This window comes from Acromyrmex echinatior, chromosome 5 (genome assembly GCF_024713525.1).
Source record: "Acromyrmex echinatior isolate Ae372 chromosome 5, ASM2471352v2, whole genome shotgun sequence".
Classification (NCBI taxonomy): Eukaryota; Metazoa; Arthropoda; class Insecta; order Hymenoptera; family Formicidae; genus Acromyrmex; species Acromyrmex echinatior.
The window spans coordinates 11,059,398-11,072,425 of record NC_141856.1 but is presented as its reverse complement, the minus strand read 5'-3'; the positions used below and the strand labels follow the sequence as shown (position 1 = coordinate 11,072,425).

Below are 13,028 nucleotides of genomic sequence, written 5' to 3'. Positions count from 1 at the left end.
TCAACAATAGTATTGGAAACCATATTTCAATTTTTAACAATATTGTGATTTCTTATTTTAAAATTGTTTTTTTTTTCACAACGCATACAGAAGAGTCTTCATCTTCCTTTTATATACTTCGTTTATTCTCTTCTATATAATAGTGACATTTGAACCATCTTCACTTCATCGCCAATATAATAATTATTTTGTAAAAATATAGCTCATGAAATTTCTTAGCCTTCGGTTATTTCTTTCATTTAAACTTCTAGATATCGAAAAAACCAGTTTAATTATATTTTCTATTTTTAGTGTCGACTGGAGAAGGAGTACTTTACAAAGGGACAGTCCGTTTAATTTGTTCGAAATTACTTCCCAGGTCTTTTATTCCTTCTTATGTGGTTACGTCGGTCGCACGGGACCGTGTAAATTGTATTGCAATGTACACACGCGGAGGGGCTGGATTTAATTTAAGTAGTTCTCCGTTTTCAAGTATTTTTATTACAGAACAACGCATGGACGACGGACAGAGGGGCGAAAAGCGTTGAACGATAAACGATGAAACACGTTTTTATGACGGACACTATTTGCCGAAACAGGAAATTGTCACGAAGCGACAAAAATTTATTTGTAATCTCGACAACTGTTCGTGCGAGAAAGTTTCCTTTTCAGCGTGTTGAAATTTTATTGAAAAACACGCTAGAAATCTATAGAATAATTACTTCTCGTGAAAATGACGAAATAATGCAGTAGCTCAGAAACTCGGTTAACGGAAAGTATGACTATGTTTAAGAACTTTTGAAACAGTTATCCGATCTTACTGCGACTTAATAATGTATGCACGGTGTGTCCTAATGTTACTGCACCAAGTTTTAATGGAATATTGTGATTTGATAAATACGAAATCTATCTTTCTTAACTTCGAAGAGTAATGCGAAACTGTCACTTATCTTTTCGATCCTAATATTTAATACATATATTCTATAAATGTATTGTATATATATATATATATATATGTGTGTAAAATGAAGAAATAAATGACGATTTATCACATTTTCTAAAAAAGATTAATCTCTCTCTCTTATTTATCAAATACAAACTTTGGAAGATAGAAATCCAAACATCTTTTAAATACAGAAAACATGAAACATTTCGATAGATATATTTCGTGAAAAGAAAATCTCTAGGTTCAAAAGGGGTTAATGTTATATCTTCTTATTCAAGGATTGACCTAGATGGTTCGGGGGTTAACCTTTCCCTCGATACTGTTTTACACGAGTGAAAGCGGTCGAAGCTGTTCGCAATCGTCGTAAAAGTGGAGAAGCAAGTCGTACTCGCCTACCAGAATGTAGCAATAATTTATGTCGCCTCTGCGAATATAGCAGCCAATAACCGCGACCAGACGGTAACAGCCAGGGAAGATGGTCGGGCTGGTGGTGGTCGGGCAATTGCTGGGAAGGCAAAAGCGCGGAAGGAAGGGCGACAGAAAGAGGGCGAAAGGCATATGAACCGCAGACTTTTCAAAAGGGGCAAAGACCTGAACGTAATAGTTGCCCTCCGATTTAACCTCATCGTCACTATATTTTTATGTCTTGGTGATAGTCTGCGACGGGCGAAGGTGCTGAAAACTTTTTTAATAAGATGGATAAAATCGTGTATAAAGTTAATTTCCTTGAACCTCTCTTATCTTTAGTTTTATCTCGTAAGTAACGCAAAGTAATTTTATAAAATACAAGTCTTTTTAATAAAGGACAAAATATGTGTATAAATATGTTTTATTATTCAATTTTCTGTTCTTCAAGAAGTTATATAAGTTTCAGGAATTTTCGAGTTACTCTTACAACAGAAAACATGGTCATTTCAAGGAAATTTTAGTCCCTAGCAGAAAGTTAACTCCGAGCGTTGTTAAAGAAACAAGAAGTTTGTCGATGTTTACAGTTACGCAATAACGTTGAATAATGCAATAATGCATGTTAAAAGGTATGTAATTATTAATAACAAAATGTATAATTATAATGATATAATAACAAATTTAATTTGTCAGGAAAGACAGGTCAAGAATTACGTACTTATCGTAACTCACGAAAGTATTTGACGAATTTTACTAAAATTACACGTGTATCGCATAAACACATTACACACACACACACACACACACACACACACACACACATACACATCGTATCTACAGTTTAGAAGCTTGCGTGAAAGGCTTCATTATATACATTAATATTAATGCTCTCTTATTATTATCATAATTGACTCGAGTTCGTAACAAAATAAATATCTAAACGACTAGTCGACTTCTCACATATATTTTTTCCAGAATATTATCGACGGAATATTCCGGCGACCCATCCCAATAAATCAGAAACGTAAAAGTTAAGCAAGTCAAGTGCTCTCTTTCTTCGCTTCACATCTCGCCTGTGAAATCGATTCTTCGTCGATTTTATACTCGTACATACGCTTTGGACAACGTGAAGCTTCTTCGCAGAAAGTGCTCAGAAATTTTCTGATGGAGCCCATTCGAGACATCGTGTGCCTGCGCACAAGCACAATATTGAGTTTCGAGTCTCCCTTTATGCTCCCACATTGTTCCCGCAAACGAGACGTTTGCTACGAGCCTTTGTCCTTCGCGGTAAACTTCGGTATTTCCGAAAATCAAAGTAGATTCCAATTTGCGAGTTTTTGAAAACTTACATATTGAATACCAGTTCGCAATACCGGAACGGAAACTGCGCGTTTAAGCTAAGAATGCTTATTCAGTCAGATTTATCGTGAAACCAAAACCCACGGTAGCAATCAGATAAATGGTTGGGTAACAATATTTATGTATAATTTCATTCGTTTCGTGTTTGTCCGCGATAGAAAAACAAATTTGCAAGATTCGCTATTGTGATTCTTTAATTATTATTTCGAATCATTACTCGTATGTTTTCAATATTCATTTATCTGTGGCACAATATGAAGATTACCAAACAAAAAAAATTAAAAATATCGCAAATGTGTGTAAAAAAATAGAAGTTTCATATTTATATCTGTACTCATAAAACTATTACTGAAATATTTATAAAAATGATTAATTGCTCTCTAAATGCAATCTGCATATCGATAACTAAATGAAATAAAACGAGCAAAAATCTCTTGAAAATTATCGAGTGCTTCAAGATTGTTTCAAACTACTTTTTTATTAAGATGTAATCTGTATGTGAACTGAATTTCAGGACGATCAAAGAGAAACTTTTCAGAACTTTTGTGTCTAAAGTTTCAATCGAGAATTCTATTTGTCGAAATTGTAATTTAATTCTTTAATTTCAACCGAAGTTGGGACTTGTTTTATAAATAAATAATCCACATTTTAAATTATTTTAAAAGTAAACTTTGTAAATTTATACACATTTAAAGCTTATCTCTCATGAAATCTTTCAAACGTAATAATACGTAATTCCCATATATTATAAATACATTGTCATAAATCAAATATTTCTGGCTTTTAAGCCGCGATAAATGTAAAATGTAACATACATTGTTAACAAATATTTTTCAGTTATTTTTCGCAGCTTGACATTAAGGGTTTATTGTACACAATATTAATTGTAACAGCTATTGTTGTAAATTACAAAGCATTCGGTAAAGCAATGTGAGCACAATGTTTTTATAAATTGTACTTAATTACAGGCTTTAGAGTACACACATAGTTCCTCTAATAATATAAACGTTACAAAGTAGTACTCCAATTATGCATTAAAACAAACATTTTCTCGGCCCATTTCGCTATAAACTTTCACGCTAATTTAATTTACGCGCGTTAGATCTCAGACGCTCTGCGAACAAACTGCGCGCGAGCAAGTTTCATCAATACATAATTGAAAGAGTTTGATTGTCCTTGAATACATTCCATGTAGACAAGTCATTGATTATAAGTGAAATGTCGGATGGTCTAGTCCAGAGAATATACACATATACCTTCGGAACAATCGATATACATTGTCAATAAATATATCGACGCTCTCTACCGCACCAATTATCGGGCTTGCGGAACCCGCATTTGTCTCTCGCGTCTAATATTTGAAAGAGCAAATAGCTAGAGAAGGATGTATTACATTCCTGCGGTAAATGAGAAATACGATCGTGCATAAGCTTAGAAATTGAATGACGAGGGCAAGAAAATTGAAACCATTGTGTCTAAAAACCATTACATAAATAGCTTGATGTTGTGGTGCAGTAGACAAGAAGGTGAAAAAGTGTTATCAATTTTCTTAGAATATTTTACCGGATGTCCCTTGGGACATTTCATCAGGTCATCTAGACAGACGAATGTTTAGTAATACCAGACTACGTAATATCACTAAAATCTCTTAACAGGTATTACGTACATCCTATATTTCATGATTTAAACATTTCAATTTCCACGAAAGCTCGCTCAGTCTAGCGGACCAAGAGCTAGCAGAAATCATGCTCTTTAATTATTACGTATCACTAAATGTGTCCACGTAAAATCGTTAAAGTACTTTGAGTTGTCATAACGCTGTATTTTCGAAATATATTATCATTATCAAAAATTAACCAGAAACATGTTATATAGAAGCTGAAAAGTTTAATTTTAAGACTTAATATGAGATTAAATGAGAAAAATGTGTAATATTATTTTTCAACAAGCAAGTTTAAAAACGATGGAAAACGTTATTCTGACTTTCATCGTTTATTTATGTGCTTTTTCACAATTCTTCCTTCGTCAAGTGACGTTAGCATATTCTTTCAGTATTTAACGAAAAGAGAATACAAAAGGCGTTAAATCCGAGAGAGAAAAGGAACAAGTAAGTAGACATACATTCTAGCAGGGTCGAGTACAGTACTTCATAAAATGCGACGTCGTTGTCGTTTTTGTAAAAAGTAATTTGTTACCATTCGAACAAAAACTGGTACTCTCAACGTGTATATGATATAAACTTTAATTCATTGCCATTACTTGATCGTTACTAATTTTAAAAAATAACGCGTTACTGTTACTTAGAAAGTAAATTATTCATTAACTTTTTCGTTATCTTTTTTGTAATGTTATTAAAGTAAGATATGTACACTATTAGAAATGTTTGTGAAATTACAATATCCTTACAATAAAATGTGCAATAAATTACAGTGTAGTTAAAAAATTATATTACTTAATAATCAATTTTAATCGTAACAATCGATATTAAAACTTAAAATTACATTACTTAATAATCAATTTTAATCGTAGCAATCAATATTAAAACTTAAAACTAAAGTTAGTTTTTAATATAGCAAGCTTTTGTAGAAGTCTCCGGCAGAATACCGGAGAATTAAACTGTGATTTATTTTGAACTCGAAAAGTTTTCACATTCTTAAGTTTTTTATGACTTAACATAATCTGTTCGAAATAAACCAAAAAAGAATTAAAAAATATATACAAATATATAATTTATAAGCATATTATTTGTGCATTTTATATTTAATTAAATTAATATTTAATTTGCATAAAAACCAAAATATGATTTATACTTATACAAAATTAAGAAATAGAAAAAAATTATAGATAAAGAATATCTTTTGAATTTGAGAAAGAGTTCGCAATTAGTGACATAAAAGTAAAATCTTTTAGGAATACTTTCAGAACAGGAGTGGAATAAAATAAGAGATTTTCATTTCAAGTCGGGAATCAAAAAAAGAATTTTTTTTTTGGATTCTCTATGCCAGCTGGAGTTATTGTAAAAATGTAATAATATTACGTTAAGAAGATCACAAAAAGTAATAACGATAACGATAATGGCATTACAAGTAAAACATTACTTCCCAACTTTGAACTGTAGCTACATGAAACAAAATTGCGAGGCGCGAAAATCACAAGTAACATTCGCGCCGACAGCAATTCGCCCGGAAATTACCGTTTTAATGGCAGTGCGATGCACCGGGATCGTTTCACGTCCCTGTGATCGTTTTATATCGCTGCGAATTACGAGCAAACTCACTGCCTTTCCTTTACGCGCGAATTTACGGGCGGAAGGAAATCCGAGAGATCGATGACCGACGGCTGTTATTGTACGACAGTAAAACGCGCGAGAATCGTCGATTCCACTCTCATCGTCTATCTCAACTATTTTTTTGATTTCGCATATCCCACTTTTCTCACGCGTCAGAAGTGTATAAATGCGCAGATGATAAAACGAATAAATATTGAAAAGTTTGTATTGATTTCGTATTAATCGGTGCGACTGTAAACAACATCAAGCGCCAGAGTAAATAATAATAATTCTCTTTGCGACATGTATTGGATAGTTAATAAAACGCCATGTCGTATAAGGTACGCAACATTCGTAACTAAATATTGGTAAAGTCGTGAAAAAAAGAACAACATCGAGTGCGAATTTCAGTTAATCGCTGATAAATTCAAATCTGGTTTAATTAACTAATGAATTTTTCCCAGTTATTCCTGTTCATCTCGCTATTGGATCTCAACGGTTCAATTTAGTATGCAATTTAGTTAGTTTTTAAAGCTCTCTAGTGACCCTTCTATTTATTGCACAGATTGTGCCAGATCATCCTTTAACCGCAGACACTCTAGGTCGAATAAAACAGAACGGCGATTATTCACGACGTCACCAACCAAGTACAGAAAGTTTCGAGGGTTTACAACTCACCGATGAGAATTCACTCAGAAACCAGCGATCTTAAAGACCAGCGATCTAGGTTTATTAAATTTAATCTAAAAATCAAGGGATCTAACAATTTCAAAGCTTCTCTGCAACTGTACAGATATAAAAAAACATCGTAACAATAACTATAAGTATTTTATTTTTATAGCGTGTGTATAAACATCTTCACAATCTTTAAAATCTTGAAAATTTATAAAGAGATATTTTTCTTTATATTGTAAGTAGTTCGAAGATGTTTGTCCATTACGTCCTCCACAATGTCGAATAAATAAATCATTCGATTTGGTCGTATCTCAAAATAAAATCTAGCAGCAGATGGCTATACTTTAAATGTACAACAAGGATAAAGGTCTAAGAATATAAGAACTCGAAGGAAAGCAAAACAGACTCGCATTAACCTACTAAGAATGCTGAATATAGAAATGGATATTGCGTTAAAACAAGCTTTAGCTGTCATCTCCGTTGCTGGCGGATAAAAACCGTAAACCACGTGTTTTTACGTTAATGTGTGATCGTAAATATATTTTTTTAACATTTTGTTACAATAAAATGCTAAATGTATTACTCCAGTAAAATTACGTTTTTCGCTCTGTCGTAATTGCTATCTTGTAATTTTCTCATCACTCGTTAAACCTTAAAGAAACGTAGCCCCTTATATATATTGTGTTTTTAACAAACCAAAGAATGCCATCTGTTCTAACATCGACAACCGTCGTCTTGTTTCCACGTCCCAGGATAGTTTATCTCCTTGAAGGGATCGTACTATCAGACGAAATAATTCGATTTCGTTTTGCTTTCTTTCGCGATCATTCAATTTCGGCGGACAATCAGGGTCCTGCGCAGAAACGAGAAGTAATCCCGAGCTGGCTCTCTATTAAAATCCCAGTCGGATTCTTTGTGTTCTCTGAACAAAACCAACTTTTTCAATCGCTTCGTGCTGCAGGACGTGGTCGAGATCATAGATCATTTTAAGTTAAGGATTCTGTACGATAGTTATCAGTTCTCAACTTTGGATAAAGGGACGACAGTTGTAAAATTGCTGTCTTCGTTTTAAGTTTAATACAAAAAGATATTTAGAAAGTATATTCACATTGCATCATTCAGAATTTTATACGTGCCCGAGGAGGAAAGAAAACTTCGACTTGATCTTTTTTACAGTGTTATTAAAATGTTAAAAGATCTTTTTTTTAGATCAACGTATTTTATCTGAAGTTTGAAATTTTAATTGTATATGTACAGTGCGTGTAATGCGTGTAGCGGTGTGTGGAGTTGTATTGAAACGTATTATATGTACGTGTGTGTGCCTTTTGCAGCGTCCAAATAACTAAATCGATTAAAGCAATCTATTGGAGACTGTATCGAATTTAAGTTATAAACTCACGTTGTAGAAAAACTATAATGATTGGATAGAAGGGGGGTAATAGCTCCGCACGCCGCGATGCGAGAGTTAGTAAAGTAGGTTGAAGCGAGCGGAAGCAGACGATTTTTTAATTTAAAATGCGAGTTATCCTTCGGTTCCATTCTCTAATCGATTTTACTCGCTAACTGTTATTATACCGCATACCTTCGAAACTTGTCAGTTTTTCTATAAAATTAAAGGTACGAAAGTTATTCACGGTACTTTAAAAAAAGAATTTAGTGTCTTTAGCAAAATTGTTTAATTGAGGCATTTTTTAATAGCAACCAAATATTTTGTAAAAAATTTAGCTGCTTCTGTAAAGTATAACATATTTTATAACATATTTTTATTCGATACACATTTTAACTATATACTTTGTTATAATATTACAGCAAAATTTTTGTTTTATTAGAATAAAATATTTTTCCTAGTATACATAAATGATCAGACCACACAAAAAATCTGTAATTGTTATTTACTGATAATTACAATTTGCAGTATAAGTTTTCAATAAATATACAATTTTTAATGTAATGATTATCTTTTCTATTTCATGCATACAAAATTTAAGGAAACTGGGTTTTTGTTTTTTGATATGTTATTGATTGATAAAACAGTCAAATAATAAGCAGTGAAATAGAACAATGGCAATTGCATAAATATTGAATATTCCACTAGTCAGCGGCATATTGTGCGATTGACTTATACATTAATTAACGTATGTTTGATTTTCGTGCTAATTAACGCAATGAGCAGAACGCTAATGTTTCTGCGGCTAATACTTCGGGTCAAAAGGCCAGTTATTTTCGATAGTTTGGTACAGGAATCGATCGCGTCCTTTTTCTTATTCGGATGCACATTCACATGTAAAAATACGTCCGCGGATGTAATGTGCAAACACAAACACAACGCTAATCGAAGTTTTTCCGCTCGCAAAAAACCGTGCTTATTTGCGAATCAGTATCAACAAAGAATTTATTAAAGACAAATCAATCAGCGAAATTAGATGAACGGATATATAATTACTTAAATAGATAAACAAAAGTATTTGAGATATCGGAGATTCTCTGATAATAAGAAAAATAAGAATCGATTTCCAATTCTATCTCAGTAATTAAAAATTCCTTTCTTTGAATACATTGCAGCATCTGATAATTGTAATATATAAATTTTTAAGAAAAATAAAAAGACTCACACATCAGCAATTATTATAATTGATAACAATTGTACTCATAATTAATAACACTATTGTACTCAAAAACAGGAACCTATAAATTTCTCTAATGAAACTGATTATCCGTATACCATTCTCATCGATCTTTCTCTAATATCCATTCCATTTGAACGGAATAAGCACTGAATAATTAGCGACGTGAATCGCGATCCACAAAGGAATAAAACAAATCGTATGAATTCACGACCGATATATCATTATAATTTTGACCATTATCGTCTTATTATGCGGATCGTTTGAAAATCCGCCAACGAAATGATCGATGCCAAGTATTCGATAGCACTCGTGGAATGTGAAATGATCGGGTTATTTGAATTTCTAATTTAACAGCCGTGCACAAAAGGGTTCCGTATTAAATTCATATTGCGAATACGAACGCATAACAAAGGTTCCGTAATTCCACGGGAACGTAAATGACGGATGATTTCGCAACACGCAAGGTATCTCGGATAAAAATGAAAATATATAGTACGATGTTACGATACTTTTTAAACATATTATTATATCATGGACGGTTTATTTCAGCTATTTTTGTTATCTCTTGGACATTTCCCAGAACCGCTCTTGTGCGGTGTTGGATTCTTCCTCCTCGAAAATAGTGAAAACAACGTATAAAAGCTCCATTAGAATTAATTATTTATCACCTTTCTGCTCTCGTTACTTTCGAGAGTACTTTACGTTACATTTAAACATACTTTTCATTATGATTAATTACATTATTTCACATTAACATTAAACATTAATTTTGGATTGTGAAACATGGAGTAACATGTTTGATGTAGGGGAGATCGTGTCCGGTTGTCATGCGAAGTTGATTGTCAAAAAGCTAATAAACTCAACAATCAATATATGGACCGAGCATTCTCTTCTTTTTACTATAGATTATTGATATAATATTACAATAAGAATTTTATTGGATCATGTGAATACACAACCAATAGAAAATAGAGCCCAATGATGATCAAAGCTGGATCTTCAGTGTTTAAGTAATTCGGTTTTACGATTTTATATATTACATATCAAATTCTGCCAAACTGCGCGCCGAATTAATTTTTCGGTCTTGAAACGCTATATTGACAAAACCTTAGTACTATTATTAATATTCTCTTAGTTTTATTCACAGTTTATTTCAATATCTCTATAAACAGAATTTAAAAAAAATAAAATAAATTAAGTGAGCCTTATTCGGCTCAGATACCTTATAGAACTAATATTTTTAAAAACTGTATTTTTGTGTGTTTTATTCATAAAAATTATGTTACTGTCAACTTTGGAATGTAGCCATCACCTCGAGTACAAGGTTAATTATTACATTTTCGCAACTTGTTCAAAATTAAGAGAGGAATTTATTTGTACGATAATACGTTTAAGAATAATATTTTTTTAATATCTAAGAGATGCAGAGATATATTATAAATGTTTCAGAACATTACATCCATTTTTTTTTTAAATCATTATTTAAAAACTGTGATAAACAATTCTAGTCTTCCCTACAAATCCATTGTAAAATTCTTTTATTGGATTTCTTTTCTGTTAATCCATAAATATTGTATTTAATAAGTACATGCGTTAAATGTATCGCAAAAATTTCTGCATATAACACATAAGTTTTACTCTCCTTGGCTCAACGTCTACGACATACATCATAGAATACTGCTTAAGAGTCCTATAAATAAGAGAAGCAGTACCGCAGCAGTTTCTGATGTTTCTGCTATCATAACGCATTACTCATCGATATCTCTTATATCACTTCCTTGCCATCTGATTTCTTCAGACAGCTGTGTTTATTTTTCACCTAATATTTCTTAAATTTCCTCGAAGAATTCTTTGTCTACTTTAACAGATTTTGAACGTTACGCATTGTCGTACATATCATCGTCGCCTCGTTTCTTTACGTAAAATTCTTTTTAAATAACTCGTCCATTTAGCAACCTTTAATTAATGATATTCTTTCTCTGAAATAAGATTGTGAACTTCACGTGTAGATAAAAATTTAAAAGGTTAAAGATTGATAATTTAAAAATTTTTAATTATAGAAAAAGATTCGTTTTACTTTGTCTAAAGAACATTTTTCATATCTTGTTAAGAGACACTCAATTCAAGCTCTTTGCTTAAGTTATTTCTATTCTGGAGAATTCTATTGGTAACCAGACTATCATCTACAAATATTTCGATTTCATCAGTATGTGCAATCCGCCTTCTCTGTCAAGGAGAATAACATTTCATTATAGAAAAACTTTTCTTTTATATTTTTTTCATTTTTTTTCCTCTTCTACGCTTTTTTAGAGCCGAATATTATACTTTATATTTTATATATATCATATTTCCTAAAATATTTTTTTTTTAAAGTTTTCATTCGTTTTAAATTGAGAAGATTTCTATACTTGTCCATCATAAGGAATTCTTTTATGTTGACCAAGTAATTCGATTTGCATGACGATGCGATAATATGCAATAGTATACAAAGATTACCAACAGATTCATTAATGAAATTCATTTAATCTTTAGGTAATCATATATTGAGAAATTGGGCCTAAGGGTCCTATTTTATAATTCTTAATATCTGGAACTGTAACGTTATATTGTCATTGTGCAGGTTTTATACATGCTAAAAAAACCGACGCAACACTACATTTACAATTGTTAAGAGTTATAGAATAGATCCCCAAAATTATGTAACCACTTCCTCTAGAGCTTTTTTGTTTAATAACATATTTTAATTTACAATGATTCGTAGATTAAAAATTCTTGATACTTAATCATTGATTAATTTTTCTTAATAAATTACTTAGAACTTGAAAAATGAAAACCGCTATAACAATGTTGTCCATAATACGACAAAAAATATTTTATAACATAAATATATGCAATTTATATATGTAAATATAGTTTATGTATGCAAATATCTAAACTTTAAAGCAAAAATATGTCACACACCTTTTTTTCCCTTCATTTTTTATTTACCTCTCATTTATATTATATTACAAAATAATTCTCTAACAAAAAACTTATAAAAAATTCTATACAAGATAAAGACTTTTTATTTGTTAAGATTTTTTAAATTTTAATTCAAATACTTTCTGCCTGTTTTTATCCCAATAATTGAATAGTCTATAAAGAAAAAATTGTTTTATCAACAAAGTTTTATTTAATTCATTAATAAAAGTTTTCCTGCCTTAAGGAAAATAAAAATTTACTTCAAAGGAATATATAGGGAGAAAATGTTATTAATATATTTAAAAGATAATTAAATAGTCAGAAATGACCTGTTTCTTTGTTTCTATTCGTATCTCCTCTCCTCTGTTATACGACTTCTTTTCTCATACACACCCTAAAAAGGACGTCTGCCTACCATCGACGAGATTAAAAAAGTTACGCGACAAAGGGTTAACGAGCTTAAATCGTTTACCGAGAAAAGCAATATTTCGTGAGTTTAAACTTAAGCGACTAAGACAAAAAGCGGCATCGAAGAAAAAAAATTTTTCCTTTAAAAATATTTACTACAATGTCATGAGCTTGTTTTTTATAGAGACTGTAAATGCAGCACCATTTTTTTTTCAACAATATATCTCAAAATATAGAATGCTTCATACATAAAAGAATGATTATATGCCGCATCGTAAATTGTTCTTTGTTATCTGGGAAAAATTGCGGACTTTTCTTCGTATAGATCGTTATTGCATGTCAAAATTGTCACGCAAGAAATTTCCACAACTTCGCGATGGATAATTTGCGCGGCACTAAT

The 13,028-nt window shown here is 31.5% G+C and overlaps 1 protein-coding gene and 1 long non-coding RNA gene across 13 annotated transcripts in view; one reads left to right on the top strand and one right to left on the bottom strand.

The window, feature by feature from the left end:
- The window catches only part of LOC105153592 (uncharacterized), a 41,843-nt gene extending 38,869 nt beyond the window's left edge, over nucleotides 1–2,974 (top strand). For 4 of the 5 annotated variants that reach the window (XR_015545081.1, XR_015545082.1, XR_847106.2 and 1 more), the window contains one exon: nucleotides 292–2,974. This is a non-coding gene — a long non-coding RNA (uncharacterized LOC105153592). The remainder of the gene's footprint in view (nucleotides 1–291) is intronic. The other variant, XR_015545077.1, reaches the window with a different exon arrangement.
- LOC105153594 (uncharacterized) overlaps nucleotides 1–13,028 on the bottom strand; it is a 97,622-nt gene that overhangs the window by 77,102 nt on the left and 7,492 nt on the right. The window lies entirely within an intron of this gene.